Here is a 17,743-nt window from a genome sequence, read left to right on the forward strand (position 1 = left end):
TTTTTATAAATTTAACAATATTTGTTTATAAATCAAATAATTTAGTTTTTCCACTTACCCCAACTATCACACAGTTTTCATACAAAAACTATATTAAACGATAGTATAATTTTAAGTTAACTTATAACTAGACTTCATATTAGTGGGGGTTAAATTAATAAAAAGGTAGTTACGGCTATTTGCATTTTAGGTAACGATATATGTATATAAAATGCATTCATTGGAAACCTATATTAAAACTGTAAACTGTAAATATGCTCCACATACATACATTTTTACGTATTTGAAGCAAAAAACAATAAACAATATTGCTGAGTTTAAAATCAACAAATATTTTCGAATAAAACATGTAAAGTGTTTTCTATAAAAATAACACGATAAACAGTTGGTGGAGCATATGTCAGTATATAGCTGCATACATACATGTATGTGGATTGCGGGTAAAAAAGTAACGAATTGACTTTGTGGTTCCTAATACAGAATATGTAATCGAAATGCATTTTATTTCTGCGCTAATATCAAACAGTTAGAAAAGCATTGAAGATCCATTCCGATATAGAGTTCATATGTAAGACCCAATGTTATTTGTGGACCAATTCTTACCAAATAAAAACTTGGTAACCAGTTGAAATTACTAAATACCATATTTATACCCTACACCACCATAGTCTAACACCCACCTTAAAGTATACCGATCGACTTAAAATCACTTTCTGAGTCGATTAAACGATTCCGTCCGTCCGTCCGTCTGGTCGGCTGGCTGGCTGGCTGTCCATGTAAACCTTGTGCGCAGAGTACAGGTCGCAATTTTGAAGATATTTCGATCAAATTTGGTACATATTATTTTTTCGGCCCAAGGACCAGGCCTATTGAAACTGGCTGAAATCGGTTCATTATTTCACATAGCCCCCAAACAAATGTCCTTCCGAAATTGGACTTTATCGGTCATAAATATTTAATTTATAAATGCATCTCCACAAATTGCGATCCAAATAAGTTTTGTATATACAAAATTCATGTCACCAAATTTTGTTACGATCGGTCCATAATTAGTCATAGCTCCCATATAGACCCGCTTCCGAAAATCACTTTAACGTGCATAAATCGCTTAAAAATGTTGGTATACTCACAAAATTCAACATAGTAAACTTTCATATAGACACAAATCAATCACAAATCGACCTAATTTTATGGTGATCGATCCATAATTAGTCATAGCCCCCATATAAGGTCCACTTCCGAAAATCACTCAAAAATATAAATTATTGAAATTTTAAAACATAAATGTTTTTACTCTTTTACTTAGTGTAGGGCTTGACCGACCATACTTTCTTACTTGTTTTTTTATTGACTTTTACTTACCGTCTTCATTACATACATCTTCATTTGGTAATTACCGTTTTCATACACGAGGAGCCGCAGAACAAAATGTGCTTTTTTGAAAATTGAAAAATTTTGGGAAATTGATTTTTTCTAGATCATTTCAACCCAAATATTGTAAAAATACAATACAATTTCCGAGTTTTACCCGGAATTTTTTAATTTTTTTTCTTTACAAACCATCTCCTGAAAATTTCGAATCGAATAAAAACAAGTAAGAGTGCAATATTCGGCTGTGCCGAATCTTATATACCCTTCGCCAAATTATACCTTAAAATTTTAAATATTTTTAGGTAAACAAAATTTAATTTTTAAATATTTTGGAAAAAAAAATTTTCGATTGTTATTTTAAATTTTAAATTTTTTTTTTTTTAAATTTAAAAAAATTTATTTTTTTTTGTCTTTTAATTTTTTTTTCCGATTTTGACCCATTGTAGGTCCAACTTACTATGGTCTTATATACGTTGCAAATGTCTTTGAAATATCTATCATTAGATATCCATATTGTCTATATTAATGCCTTAGTAATCCAAATATAGGTCAAAAATAGGTCAAAAATCGAGGTTGTCTTGGTTTTTTCCTCATATCTCAGCCATTTGTGGACCGATTTTTCTGACAGACAGACAGACAGACAGACAGACAGACAGACAGACAGACAGACAGACAGACAGACAGACAGACAGACAGACAGACAGACAGACAGACAGACAGACAGACAGACAGACAGACAGACAGACAGACAGACAGACAGACAGACAGACAGACAGACAGACAGACAGACAGACAGACAGACAGGCGGACATGGCTTAATCGACTTAATATGGTCGGAAATGAAAAATGTAGAAATCACAAACTTTCATTAAGAACGTATAACAATTTTATGTTTTTCTGTAAGGTATCTTTACGGAGAATATTTTGGTATAAAAACATGTCCCATTTTTCGAATATGTCGCTCCACGCTCTTCAGAATTTGACCTATTTTTTTATCAAAATTTCAATTTCAAAAACGGAAAGCAGCTTTACCTATCTAAGCTCAAAGGATATGTGGACGCTATGGGCAAAATCGTAAAAATACCATTTTTGGAATTTTCGCTCTAATTTTTAGGAATTGCGGGATTCCCTCTGACCTTTTGACAAGTTTGTTTACACTTTGTTATTTAGAATGACAAATTTAAAAAACATTGAAAATTTCATTCAGTTTTGTTAATAAATAGAGATTTTAGTACATCCCAGCAAAATATAGCCAGCAAGTAATATTGGAGCCAAGGCATAATACTTATTATTTGACTGAAGCACTACTTACCTTTGTACGAGATTTTTAAAAAATTCATGGGTCAAGCTTACAAATGTACTTACAATCAGTTAAGAAATAAGTAGTAAATTCACAATAAGAATATGTAGCTAAAAAAAAAACACAACCAATATTGCTTTGTGTGGGAATCGATCAGTCACATTATTTGCTTGTGTTTGATAGTCAAGCTGCTAACTCACTGCTCCATGTACGAGTTATTTTATTGTAAGTTAACAATAGTTTTAACATCAACATATAAATGAATATGGTTAGGTTAGGTTAGGTTCCATGGGTAGCCACTCTTCAAGCAGCTCACTTGGGTCCATTCAAAACTGATCCCATTGTGATACCCAGGGGGTAAACATCTTGGTATTAGTTATACGTCCGTTGTTTCCAGGCTAAACCAACCAGATTCTCTGATGAATGAGTAGATTCGTCTAGGACTTATCCTTGATAGCTCATCTAAGCATGATAGGAATGGTGTTCCGAAGATACGTTCCCTCAGATTTATCAGAGCCGGGCATTGACAGAATAGGTGTGACACCGTCTCATCCTCTTCTTCATTATGGCAGCTCCTACAGTAGTCATTATACCGTAGGCCCAATCTCCTAGCATGTGTCCCAATTATACAGTGTCCTGTAATGAAGGAGACAATTAGCCTTATTTGCTCACGACGAAATTCCATAAGTAGATTCGTCCTGCTGGCATCATATACGGGCCAAGTAGACCTCGTTGTAACACAGGAAGACTCATTGGTCCACCTGCTTTGTGCAGATTCATATAGTGTCCGCTGAACAGCCATCTTGCATATAGCAAGGGAAATACCAGAAAAGGGGTCGATCTCATCATCATCCATCATCGCCCCCATTTTGGCCAGTTCGTCAGCTATACAATTACCCTGATTACCATCGTGGCCAGGGACCCATATAAGCGTTATCCTAGAATGTCTCGCTATCTCATTAAGGGATACCCGGCATCCCTCGGTTAACCTAGATGTCGTAAAGACACCCGCTATTCCGTTAACGGCAGCCTTGCTATCGGTAAATATACATATATCACCAGATATTTGATAAAACATCAGCCAGTTGGATGCACGTTTAATGGCCGTAATTTCCGCCTGAAGAGCCGTACAAAAGCTAGGTAGCCTGAAATAGGATTTAATCCCATAGTTCTCAATAAAGAAACCACCACCGACCCTATTGCCCCTCTTTGAGCCATCAGTAAATACCCTTATGACATCATCAGGGGGTAAGAGTCCGCGCTGCCATGAATCCCTATTCGGGATCTTAATATGGAAATGCATATCGAAAAATGGTTTTGCGATGCAGTAATCGACATTACTATGTAAGTACCCATAGTAGTTCAGTATCTTAGAGTGCCCATGATCTTTACCATACCACGAACATCCAGCATTTAGTCTCACAGCAGAGTTGAGAGCCATTTGTATCACCATCAAATCAACTGGTAACCAGTTCAGGATAGTAAAAAGTGCCTTAGAGGGGGTAGTCCTTATAGCGCCTGTAATCAGTATCGCAATAGTCCTGAGAACTCGTTCCACAGCCTTACGGTGAGTAGCATTATCCAAGGCGTGCCACCACACCAACACTCCATAGAACAAGATGGGTTTAACAACTGCTTTGAAGATCCAACTGATACCCTTCGACATAATACCCCAGTTTGTACCAATTGCCTTCTTACAGGAGTAGATGGCTACATAAGCCTTGTTAATCCTGTTTTGAATATTGAAATTCCAGGGCAGTCTTTTATCTAGAATGATGCCAAGATACTTCGCATTATCTCTAATCTCAAGACTGATTCCATTCAGTCTAGGTGGTCTGAAGTCATCGATCTTATAGCTCCTAGTGAAGAGAACCAATTCCGTTTTTTGTGGGTTCACACTAAGTCCACTTGAAATACTCCACTCACTCAGTGTACTTAATGCTGATTCCATACAACTAGATATTGTATCCAGAAATTTACCAGATATAAAAACTGCAACATCGTCAGCATATGCGACTGTCTTGATCCTTCTGTTGTCCATCCTGATCAACAGGGAATTCATAGCCAAATTCCACAGAAGTGGTGATAAAACACCCCCCTGCGGGGTTCCACGATTGGCCACTTTTAAAACACTTACACCACCTAAAGTAGCACAAATGACTCTATAACCGAGTATCTTTTCGACTAGTCGGCGAACACATAGATCAATTCCCAGTTCATCCATCGCAGATAGGATGGCATCGGGCCTGACATTGTTAAAAGCTCCTTCAATATCGAGAAAGTCAACAAGTGAATACTCCTTATGTATTAGCGACTCCTCAATGGAGCCAACTAGCGAATGTAGAGCTGTTTCCACAGATCTGCCTTTGGTGTAGGCATGTTGGGATTTAGAGATGAGTTCCGACGGAATGGTCATTCTCAGATATACGTCAATCACCCTTTCTAGGGTTTTCAGCAGAAAGGATGCAAGACTAATTGGCCTATAATCCTTTGGTTTAGTGTGAGTCGCCTTACCACCTTTAGGAATGAAGACTACTCTACATCTCGTCCACCATGTGGGGATATAGGTCCATCTAATACACGCTGTGTATATGCTAATGAGCCATGGTACAACTATTTCTTCGTTCTTTTGAAGATCAGCAGGAATAATGCCATCCGGCCCAGGAGATTTAAACGGGTCGAAGCTTTTGATTGCCCATTGGATTCTATCCCTGTTTATCGGAACAGAGTTATCACCCGGAGCAGCAGAATCGGCAGCCCCATTCACAGTCTCATCATCGACTGGAAGGCAACCTGGAAAATGAGTATCTAATAGGACCTCAAGTGTTTCCTTACTATTCAGAGTCCATCTACCACAGGGTTTCTGGATATAGCTTGGTACAACCGGTGAAGTTGATAGAATTTTACGTAATCGGTTAGTCTCAGAGGATCCTTCCACGCCGCTACAGAAGTCCCTCCAGGCTTTCCTTTTCGCATTTCTCGTAAGGTTCTTAAAGTGGTTCACTGAGGACTTATATTCCGGCCAGTTACCCAGCCCCTTTGCCTCGTTGAACAATTTACGACACGCCCTTCTTGCGTGTGCAATCTCAGGGTTCCACCAGGGTGGCTTATTCCTACCCCTGCAGATATTCGGCTTACAGGCCAAATTAGTAGCTGATTGGAACGCTTCTGTAAGTGCCTCAACTGCTACCTCAATATCGTCCCTATTTTCAATAGTGGGCGGGTTTGGTAGAGACCGGGAGAGTACATCACTCTGCAACTCCCAATTGGTCTTCCTCCTATTTAGAATGGTATTATCACTCCTATAAGTTACACTGATATTGAAATCAATATATAGATGATCAGAAAAAGAGCAGTCGTCGGAGACAGCCCAATTGTTAATCATACTGTGGTGCTCAGCACTCACAAGTGTTAAGTCTAGTACCTCACTTCTGTTTGAAACAATGTAGGTAGGTTCTGAACGTCTATTAACTACTTCCAAACTACTATTAAGTATGAAACTGAAAAGACTCTCACCTCTTGTGTTGGTGTCGCTGCTACCCCATACAATGTGGTGCGAGTTAGCGTCAGCACAGATAACCAAAGGTATCCTGGACTCATTCGCCTTTTTCACAGCACTACGGATATCATCGTTTGGTGGATGCTCCCCGTGGTCATGCGTCATGTAGCTGGATATCAGCCATAACAAACAGCCTTCATTAGTTTCCAATGAGACTGCTACTGTATCTTCATTACTGTAATCAGACAGAATGAAGATTTTTCAAAGATCTTTTAGCCATTATACAGGATCTAATTTTACCTGCGCCTTTAGCGAAGTAGAGCTTATAGCCCTTCAGACATAGTCCACAGATACGGTCCTGATGGACCCAAGGTTCCTGGACCATGACTAGCTCCTCCCCGTTCTGAGCAATTAGGAGGAGCAGTGCAGCTGATGCTGCTTTAGAGTGGTGAAGGTTTATCTGTGTCACCCTCACCATGCTCCATTTTTACAATAGTGACGTCGGCGTCCTCCTGGTCAGAATTCAGGAGGGCGTCCTCGTCCACCACCTCATCCATCCGTTCAAAGAATGTACCAACTAGTTCGGAGACTGAGTTGGTATCTTCAGTGTCGGCTGGATCAGTGGCGTCATTGCAATCTATGCCCTCTTCCGAGAGCATGGGCTTTACATCACCTGAGGATGTATATGTAGGTAGGTTCTGAACGTCTATTAACTACTTCCAAACTACTATTAAGTATGAAACTGAAAAGACTCTCACCTCTTGTGTTGGTGTCGCTGCTACCCCATACAATGTGGTGCGAGTTAGCGTCAGCACAGATAACCAAAGGTATCCTGGACTCATTCGCCTTTTTCACAGCACTACGGATATCATCGTTTGGTGGATGCTCCCCGTGGTCATGCGTCATGTAGCTGGATATCAGCCATAACAAACAGCCTTCATTAGTTTCCAATGAGACTGCTACTGTATCTTCATTACTGTAATCAGACAGAATGAAGATTTTTCAAAGAGCTTTTAGCCATTATACAGGATCTAATTTTACCTGCGCCTTTAGCGAAGTAGAGCTTATAGCCCTTCAGACATAGTCCACAGATACGGTCCTGATGGACCCAAGGTTCCTGGACCATGACTAGCTCCTCCCCGTTCTGAGCAATTCGGAGGAGCAGTGCAGCTGATGCTGCTTTAGAGTGGTGAAGGTTTATCTGTGTCACCCTCACCATGCTCCATTTTTACAATAGTGACGTCGGCGTCCTCCTGGTCAGAATTCAGGAGGGCGTCCTCGTCCACCACCTCATCCATCCGTTCAAAGAATGTACCAACTAGTTCGGAGACTGAGTTGGTCTCTTCAGTGTCGGCTGGATCAGTGGCGTCATTGCAATCCATGCCCTCTTCCGAGAGCATGGGCTTTACATCACCTGAGGATGTATCGCCTTTGTTGTCGCTACGATAGACACGCAGGATGATCGTACCAAATCCATAGTAGACCTTCCCTTGTGCCTTCCTTAGCGGCCCCAAAGAGTCCTTATTCAGGACAACGATCGCTTTCCTTGAAGAGCCCTCAGCGTCCGTAACCTTAACAACTTTCCAGTCTTGAGTTGGAAGCTGTGGGTTACAGCACTGAAGGATCTCCAAGATCTCCTCCGGGCTAGATGGCTCAGCTGGTATTTTAGCTATGGATCTAGGCTTTCGGGGTATCTCACTCACAGATACCACCTCAAGCCTAGACCCCGGCCAAACCTCACCCAGTGATGCGACGGCAGTCTTTAGTAGCAACGCTGAGCGTTCATCTACACAAGACATAAGTTTTACGTGACCCTGGTACCAACCAGCGTCATCGCATTGTGGAGGAGTGCCTGGGTTCTCTTTGAGAACTTTCCAAAACACCCCTACCAGTTTTTGCTTCACCATATCCCAATTCAATTGAGATATGGATCCGTCATTCGCACTCCGGTCGATAACCGCCCTGACAAGACTGTCTTTGACAATCTCGCTAAAGGACTTAGCTAACGACCTTTGTGCCGCTTTGGGACGTTTAGGTCCCGGTTACTGGCTCTTGGTCGCTGTATCCTCCTCTGAACGTTGCCGTTTAGGCCCCGCTGGTAATTCAGCAGAAGGAGGAGCGGTCTTGAGACCAGCAATATAGGCTTTCGCCCAGGAAAGAGAAGCTTGTTGCTCCTTAGTGAGATCCTCGACTTTTTTTGAGCCAAGTGCCTCAACAAAGCGGTAAGCGGAACGCCTGGTGGTAGCAGCCCTTCTAGCAGGGTTTTTATGCCTGGGGTTAATTTCAGAGCCGGGATTGGCCAGGGGTGATGCGTCTTCAGGACAGGAGGATTCCTTCACAAGACCTGAGCGCACAGTTGGCATATGGGAAGCATCCGTGAGGGGCGACTTAGTCGCTTCATCCTTAGAGGCACCCGAAACAGGGGGTTTAGCCGCCTTGACGACTTGGGCTTTCGCGGCTTTGGAGGTACTTGGAGAGAAGTCCAGAGGTACCTCGCCGCTTAGGTCACTACCACCTATTGCCTTGGATTTTTTACAATCAGCCAATCTGGGTATGCCAGATTGACCTCTTGCGACACCAGTAGCATGCAGACTAGTCGGGCCCGGTGTGATCACCTGACTAGCCTGAGTTGCAGTAGCATTCGACTCACCACAGCCCGAAACCATCGCTGTGGGAGTAGGGTCCCCGGAGATTATGAAGCCCCCGACCGGGTACATGGGGCATGACTTATCCTCTTCCATGTGTCCTGATGGACAATTAATTGCATTTTATACCTGCTGCCAGGTGTTGATATAACTGCCGCCCCATTGGAGAAACAGACGCAGACCACCAGCCGCCCAATATGGGAAACAGACGCTGGTGGATTTCGGACGGACATTAAAGAGTCCTTACGGACCAGCCGGACTATCCACCTTAACCACCCCTCTCAATGAGGGGAAAATGGTTCGATGGAAATAGCATCTGATAGCCGCCCCAGAGGAGAACAGACGCTATCAGACAAAGGGAGGGTAGTTCTTAGTATCATGCTCAACGCGTGCCCTTCTGGAATGGGAGACCCTGCCAGAGACAGCCAACTCAAGTTAAACTGTCCCCTCCAGCATGGCCAACGCGAATCATCGCACTTAAGCATCTACATCGCGTCAAGATGACTACCCATCGTAGAGGGTACAAAAAAATTAATGGCTTTGACAGGTCACGAACCACTAACCTCCCGTTTTCCAGTCAAACACACTAGATAGCTGTGCTAAATGCAAAAGTTCATTAACAACCTGTATAAAAATAAGTACTTATTCTAGTAAATAAAATAATGTACTGGGTAACCATCACTCATTACAAAATAATGCACGAAATATCTAGTTGTCATTACAAACATTTTTATAAATTTTTTAATGTAACTGAGCCAATGATGTTCTGTTAAATAAAATATTAAAATTTATAAAATTTTTTAGTATTTTTGAAGGACGGAGTTTTAAAGTCGAGCGCTTTCCAAAAATCGGATGGGAAACAAAAATATTGCAAAAAGTACTTTTCAAAAAATATACAAAATTTTTAAGAATTAAAAAATTATAGAAGACTTTTTTCAAAAATATGGGAATAAAATATTATAGCTGATTTTTTTGGAAAAATTTTAATTTTTAAAATGCAATAAAATTTTGTTTATGAATCGTTTTTAATGAAATTTTACACTATATAGAAACTTTCGATCCAAATCCAAAAGTGAAAAAGATATTTGTGAATTGTTAATGACAATCCCACAATTCCGAAAAAACTTACCAAAAATCCCAAAATTGGTATTTTTTAGATTTTTTGATTTATTGAAGGCACCAAGCTCGGTGCTATGAAATCCCTTTGCACGATATTGAAGAACATATTGGGACATACAAAACAAGTCTTAATTTATGCGATTTGAGAAAATGTTGTCTAAAGTTGAAATTTATTTAAAAAATATGTCTACTTCGGAAGGCTCTGGGCCACGTAATAATATGAATTTTGATATTATTTTGATTTTATAATATTTCACGAAATGTTGTCTTTCAGAAAAATATAAATACACTATTTACCTTTTTCATATTTTCTGTACAATTTAAAATTAATGTAAGTACTTTTTTCGAAAAAAAATGGGGAAAAAACTACTTTTTTATTTTTTTTATGTTTGAATGCACATATCTTTTGAGTCAGTAGATGTTTTTAAACAATTCTTTTATACTATTATTAATACATGTCTTGTTAATTCAAAAAATTATATTTCAAGAAAATCTGGAATGAATTGGATCGGTTATTAGCAAAAAACCAGACCAATAAAATTTTACTTTTCAAATGCGAATAAATCGTAAACTTTAAGAGATAATATATGGCTGAAGCAATGTTTTTTGTAGATATCGTCTAGTAGATTCCATATATATAAAATAGAAATCGGAACAAAAATTTGGCATCATTTTTAATTTTTGATATACCCGAGGTGCCCCACTTTGGGTCATTGTGGCTCGGCTCCCCCTTGGTGTTGTAAGCCAAAATTCAAAACATAAACTTATCAACACCTCCTCTATATTATTAAAATCGGGCAAACGAATTGCCCGATTAGAAGTTACAGATTTATTTCCACTTTTTTTTCAGATCCCCCACTGTGTGATGCTTGTCGACAGGAGCATTGTTGCCCTTTCAGTTAAGATTCGGGAAGTCACGGACTTATTTACCTGCACTTGTATATAAAACTCTTACCTGTTAATATGAAGGACATAAAAGAACTAGTCTGTACAAAAATTTATTTAACAATAGTTTTAATCAGAAAACAAACAAAATATGTCCGTAAAATTCTAATTAACATTAATTTTGATAAACTCAAACGAATGTCCCAAAATGCGATCTTTTTGAGCATCAGAATTATCAGCATTGACTACAAAAAATGTTAATAAGTCTTGAAATAAATGTTGTTGTTTAGCTTCTTGTATGGCTTCTTCGGTGGCTAAAAAGCACGATAACGAATGGCCGCTTGATATTAGAGAAACACTAATGTGATAAAGATTATCGTTTTCTAGAACAATTGTCAAAGCAACAGAATCTTGATCGATATTGTTTATGATCTCGAAGACGACTTCCGAAAGATTGTCTTCAATCACAGGTAAGTCTAAAGCCAAACCGGAATCAGTTGTTTCACTTTTATATCTGATGGGGGAGAGATCTATTCTACTTTTTATATATTCCTTTTGATCACTTTGAATTTCAGAAGAATCTGCCAGAGATGAAGAAGAATTTTGTTTTTCCATAAAATTGTTTGTGTTATTTGGTATAATTCCTTCTATTGCAGTTTGGTTATCTTCAAAAGATATTACCATATTTTTTCGTTTCTGTAGTTGTTGCAGTTTTTCTTGTTGTTTTTTCTCCCATCTTTGTCGTCTCAGTTCAGGATCAGTTCGAAAATCTTGCAATTTCATTAAGTAATTTCCCAAAATGCTTCCTGGTGGTTTTATTTCATCCATAAGTTGTTTACATGTTTTAAAAGGTTCATTTATTTCTTTCTTTGATCCAGCATCTTCCACATTTAACTGACTTTTCATAGAAATATTATCCGGTTGCTCAATTGTGTTTAACGATTTTTTCTGATCATTTCCTGCATTTTCTCTTGGAGGACATTTTACTTGTTTGGAATAATATTCGTATTCAAATTGTGGTTCTCTATCAATTTCGCCTTCAAAACTTTTTACAATATTTTTGTTAGTATATGAATTTTGCTTCACTATATTAGTTTCATTATACAGCGTTTTGTTTTTTGTAAGCATATTATCATATTTCTTATATGATGAGGTTTGCTGCATATTATTATAGTGATTTCTGAGATCTGTTAAAGTTAAGTTCAACTCTTTCAGTCTCTCCAAAATATTACCTAATCTAATTAGATCCTCCTTAGGCAACATTCTGTCACGTATCCGTTGCAGCTCTTTGTGCATCAAATGAACTTGTTGTTCTAAGTTTTTTACTCTTATGCTTTGAATTCTGGCATATGTTGCATTGGGTTCAGACATTTTGTGATTTGAGGCGAAATATTGCATTATTCTTAAGACGTTATGTGATGTATTATATAAAGTTTTGTTTTGTTTTCCTAATTTGCCTTCTGATTTAAAGCAATTTCCTGGTGTCAGTTGAAAATTGCTAAAATTATTTATGTCTGTATGTAAATAAAATAAAATTTTTTTTTAATAAATTGTCATAGTTTTGTAGATACAGTATGTGTCAATATACGTATCATAGGGTAACATAGAGACGAGACATAATTTTCAAAAAGCAAAGTCCGTTGTTAAAAACCTAACTCATGCAACAACATGTTAGTCAATGTATTTTGTTGTTGTATCAGACATATAAACCTTGCTTTGTTTTCGGATCTGTTCGTGAGCTGGACTATTTCGTGTTCAAGTTTAACCTAAATATTGAGATCTTTCAGGGATTTCTTTTGAAATATTTAAAAATTTACTTGATTTAAGAAAAAGTGTATGTAGATGCGTCACTGGGAGTTAAATACATAAATCTGCTGTCAAAAACCTAACTCATGTAACAAAATGATAAGATATCATCGATTAAATGTGTAATTATTTATATTATAAATTTGTCATGTCGTGCCATTAGTGAAATATTAATCTAGAACATTGGTAGGCGTTCATATTGTTGAGATTACGAACATTTTCGTGAATTTACACGTACACAACCCGAAAGTAAACAAAACACACAGCAAGAGCGTAAAAAATACAAATAACTCATTTAGTTGCAAACAATTGAGCGTAAAAATACAAATATGTTGGTTGATGTTGTTGCGGATTTTTTATTTTTAACCCATACATACACACAAACTAGAATTTCTCTTTTTGCGCTTCCCTGATCTAGAACATATTTCTTCATGAAATTTTAAGCCCCTCTTCCAACTATGACCACATGTTAATGCAGATTAATTCAGCACTTACTATGAGTAAAATTTACGTATGCTTTTTGGAAAGCCAAATTGTGGTATTTTGTTGATTAATTTAAAATAAACTAATGTTGATTGCATTTTTCAATATAGCTGAAATAAAACTACCAGAGCCTTAAATATGTTAATATATCGTTACCTTAATATAGAAAGGTCCAAACTCGTGTTTTTTTGTAAGTCCAGATTTTAATTTATTTCGATAAATGGTCCGCACGAGTTTTTTATTTTTTTTATGCTGAAAAGAAAGCTGTTAACTCCGATTTCAAAAATGTTAATGCCATTCAATAGTAAACACATTGGCCCATAATCATAGTCAAAAACAGGGACGTAACAATTATAAGATAAACGACAAAAAAATCATTTTTAACCATTTATATTGATGAATTTATAAAATGGTTATAATTAACCATTTTTATAAGATACTAGCATGCAACCCGCTACTTCGTTAGCGAAAAAATGTGGAAATAACAAAACAACTACGTAAATTATTTTAAAATGTTTATTATAGAAATTTTAATTATTGCGTAAAGTAAATACACCTTACAATTGTTTGTAGTCCATGATATTTTGAAGTATTAAAGCATCTCAAAACTGCTTGCGTAATTGAAAATTCATAATAATAATTGCAAATATTAATAGTAGATAGATAAAGATATACTAATTTAATAATGTGTGTGAAGTTAAATTTCGAAATTTATAACCCTAGACACAAACCAGTTGAGTTAACAGAGTTATGTTTAAAAGTTTACATGACACCGTTAAACATTGTAAATCAAGGAAAGTGTATTCAAAATGGAATAATAACCACACGGTTGAACCTAATGTACCACTAATGATTGAAACGGGAACTAATCTCCCGTTTTTTCCAAAAACTAAGTCAAATCATAAATGTCAAACATAGTTTTATACTTTTGCGGAATTTTTAAAATTTAATTATTATGGATGGACGAATCTAAATTCATGGAAAACGGGAGAAGATGGGCAGATGGAACTTGCTGGAATTTATAGCCAAGGTGTTTTTCTATCATAACCCATGGTCATAACCCTTAACAGTGCGAGTTTTGATAGAGAAATTAAAATTTTTCGGAAATTTAAATTTCTTGGGAGGATGATCTAAATTTCTTGGAAATGGGAGAAGATGGGCGGATGAATCTTGCTGGAATATTTAGGTAGGGTGTTGGTCTATCATGGTCCGTGGTCATAACCTTTAACAGTGCGAGTTCTGCTAGAGAAATTTAAATTTTTCGAAAATTTAAATTTTTTTGAGGATGATTCTAAATTCTTTTATAACGGGAGAAGATGGGCAGAAGGAACTTGCTTGAATTTATAGGCAAAGTGTTTTTCTATCATAACCCATGGTCATAACCCTTAACAGTGCAAGTTTTGGGAGGAAGAATTTAAATTTTTTGGAAATGGTAGAAGATGGGCGGATGAATCTTGCTGGAATATTTAGGTAGGGTGTTGGTTTATCATGGTCCGTGGCATAACCGTTAACAGTGCGAGTTCTGATAAAGAAATTTAAATGCTTCGAAAATTTAAATTTTTTGGAGGATGAATCTAAAATCCTGCATAACGGGAGAAGATGGGAAAATTAAATTTTTCGAAAATTAAAATGTTTTTGGAGGATGAATTTAAATTTCTTGGAAATGGGAGAAGATAGGTGGAATGAACTTGCTGGAATTTATAGACAAACTGTCCCACTATGATAATCTGTGGTCATAATATTTAACAGAGCGAGTTTTGATAATAATTTTTTAATTTTGACCAAAATCAAAATTTAATATACTTGGGAGGCTGAATCCGAATTCTAGGAAAACGGGAAAAGATGGGCGGATGGAACATGATGGAATTTATAGATAGGCTGTTAGTCTATCATCGTCCATGGTCATAACCTTTAACAGTGCGAGTTCAGAGAAATTAAATTTTTACGAAAATTTAATTTGGAGAATGAATCTAAATTTCTTGGAAATGGGAGAAGATTGGCAGATGAATCTTGCTGGAATAGTTAGATAGGGTGTTGGTCTATCATGGTCCGTGGTCATAATCTATGCCAGTGCGAGTTCTGATAAAGAAATTTAATTTTTTCTAAAATTGAAATTTTTTGGAGGATGAATCTAAATTCCTGGATAAATGGAGAAGATAGTCGGATGGAACTTGCTGGAATTTATAGTCAAGGAGTTTTTCTATCGTAATCCATGGTCATAACCTTAACAGTTTGGAAGGATGAATCTAAATTTCTTTGAAATGGGAGAAGATGGGCGGATGAATCTTGCTGGAATATTTAGGTAGAGTGTTGGTCTATCATGGTCCGTAGTCATAATCTTTAACAGTGCGAGTTCTGATAGAGAAATTTAAATTTTTCGAAAATTTTATTTTTTTGTAGAATGAATCTAAATTTCTTGGAAATGGGAGAAAATGTGCTGATGAATCTTACTGGAATATTTAGATAGGGTTTTGGTCTATCATGGTCCGTGGCCATAACCCTTAACAGTGCGAGATCTGATAGAGAAATTTTCGAAAATTGGAATTTTTTGGAGGATGAATATAAATTCCATCCAAGAAATTTAGATTCATCCTCCAAAACAATTTCAATTTTCGAAACATTTAAATTTCTCTACCAGAACTCGCACTGTTAAAGGATATGACCACGGACCATGATAGACCAACACCCTATCTAAATATTCCAGCAAGATTAATTCGCAAATCTTCTCCTATTTCCAAGAAATTTAGATTCATCCTACAAAAACAAAAAAAAAATTTCCGAAAAATATAAATTTCTCTATCAAAACTCGCACTGTTAAGGGTTCTGACCACGGATTATGATAGAAAAACACCTTGACTATAAACTCTAGCAAGTTCCAACCGCCTGTCTTTTCCCTTTATCCAGGAATTTAGTTAGATTCATCCTCCAAAAAATTTCAATTTTAGAAAAGTTTAAATTTCTCTATCAGAACTCGCACTGTTAAAGGTTATGAACACGGACTATGATAGACCGACACCCTTTTAAATATTCCAGCAAGATCAATCCGCCCATCGTCTCCCATTTCCAAGAAATTTAGATTCATCCTCCCAAGAAATTTAAATTTCCGAAAAATTTTAATTTCTCTATAAAAATTCGCACTGTTAAGGGTTATGACCATGGGTTATGATAGAAAAACACCTTGGCTATAAATTCCAGCAAGTTCCATCTGCCCATCTTCTCCCGTTTTCCATGAGGCCCTAAATTTGTTTTATAATCTTTTGATAAATTGAATATGAATAAGGTTTTAATCATAGAGACACATATTGCGTAAATTCTGTTTTTTAAATTTATAAAAAGTTTCTAATACTACATTTGAGTGAGATATAAGTTGATTTTATAAACTTGATAAATAGAGTATAAATAATGATTTACTCATAGATACACATAGTGCTTTACATTTTAATTTTTTTAGGGTCTAATTTTATAAAACGAAACGACAAACGTTAAAATAAAATTCTATGGAAATAAGTTTTAAACTTTTTTCCCAGTATTCTTCATACAAATTGCTTACGCTTCCAAACGTTTTGTTTTATAAAATGAGGACCTTAATTTACTGAAATTGTTATTAAATTTTGCGAGAACAAAATTCTTATTTTAGCGAATAGGAATAAACACGTGATTTTTTTTTGAGAAATGCTTTAATGAATATATTTTTATGAATATTTTTTGTTTTGTTTCACATTTCAACAAAATAATTTGTTTTGTAATTTTTTATCAAATAAAACTATAACATTTCAAATAGCATTAAACCAACTATATTTACAACACTGTTATTAATATTTTCCCTCATAAATTCCCATATACATTTCATATAACTGTATGTTGAATAAATTTTAAATTTATTGAATAAGGTGAAAATAATAATTTTTACAAAAAAGGTTAAGGTTTGTGTCTGTACTATTGGAATTTTCAACACCATTAGAATTCAACTAATGGTGAATAGGGTGAAAAACTATATATTTTAAAATAAAATTAGTATTCTAAACATGAAAATAAACATTCTGGTGTAGGCTAAGGGTTTAGACTACTGAACTGTAGCCGAACTACATCGGTTCGAATCTCAGTGGAGGCAAAACAATTTTATTGAAAAAAAAAATAAAACTACTTGAATAGAATAGTAGAAATGAATTTCAAAAAAGTACCAATATAAGTGTACTGAAATTTGGCCCTTTTTACCCATTTGTATTTGACTTCCGAATAGCATGTTGTGGATTCTTTTTTGTGTGGTTGGAAGAATATTTTATCTTTTTTTATTTTTAAATTGAATAAATAATATCAAATCTCCGTTTTTATCCCGTTTTTTTTTGTCCCCTTTTTGTCCCCCGTGAAGAAATAATTTTCAAAAAAGTACCTAGTAATACGTACTATTTGAAAATAATAGTTCATGGAATTGTTAGTGAGAAAATACATTTTGATAAAAAAGTACCAAAAAAGAAAACAATTTTGAGGCCTTAGGAATTCGAATTTCAAAAAAGTACCAAAAAGATTTCTAGTTTTTATTGATCTGAGCCAGATACATTCAATATAATATTTCTATGTTTATTTATGTAGGAGATATACATGTTAACAGAGGGTTCTACGGGGACTATTTTTACC

The sequence above is a fragment of the Calliphora vicina genome, chromosome 2 (assembly GCF_958450345.1).
Source record: "Calliphora vicina chromosome 2, idCalVici1.1, whole genome shotgun sequence".
In the NCBI taxonomy this organism is placed as follows: domain Eukaryota; kingdom Metazoa; phylum Arthropoda; class Insecta; order Diptera; family Calliphoridae; genus Calliphora; species Calliphora vicina.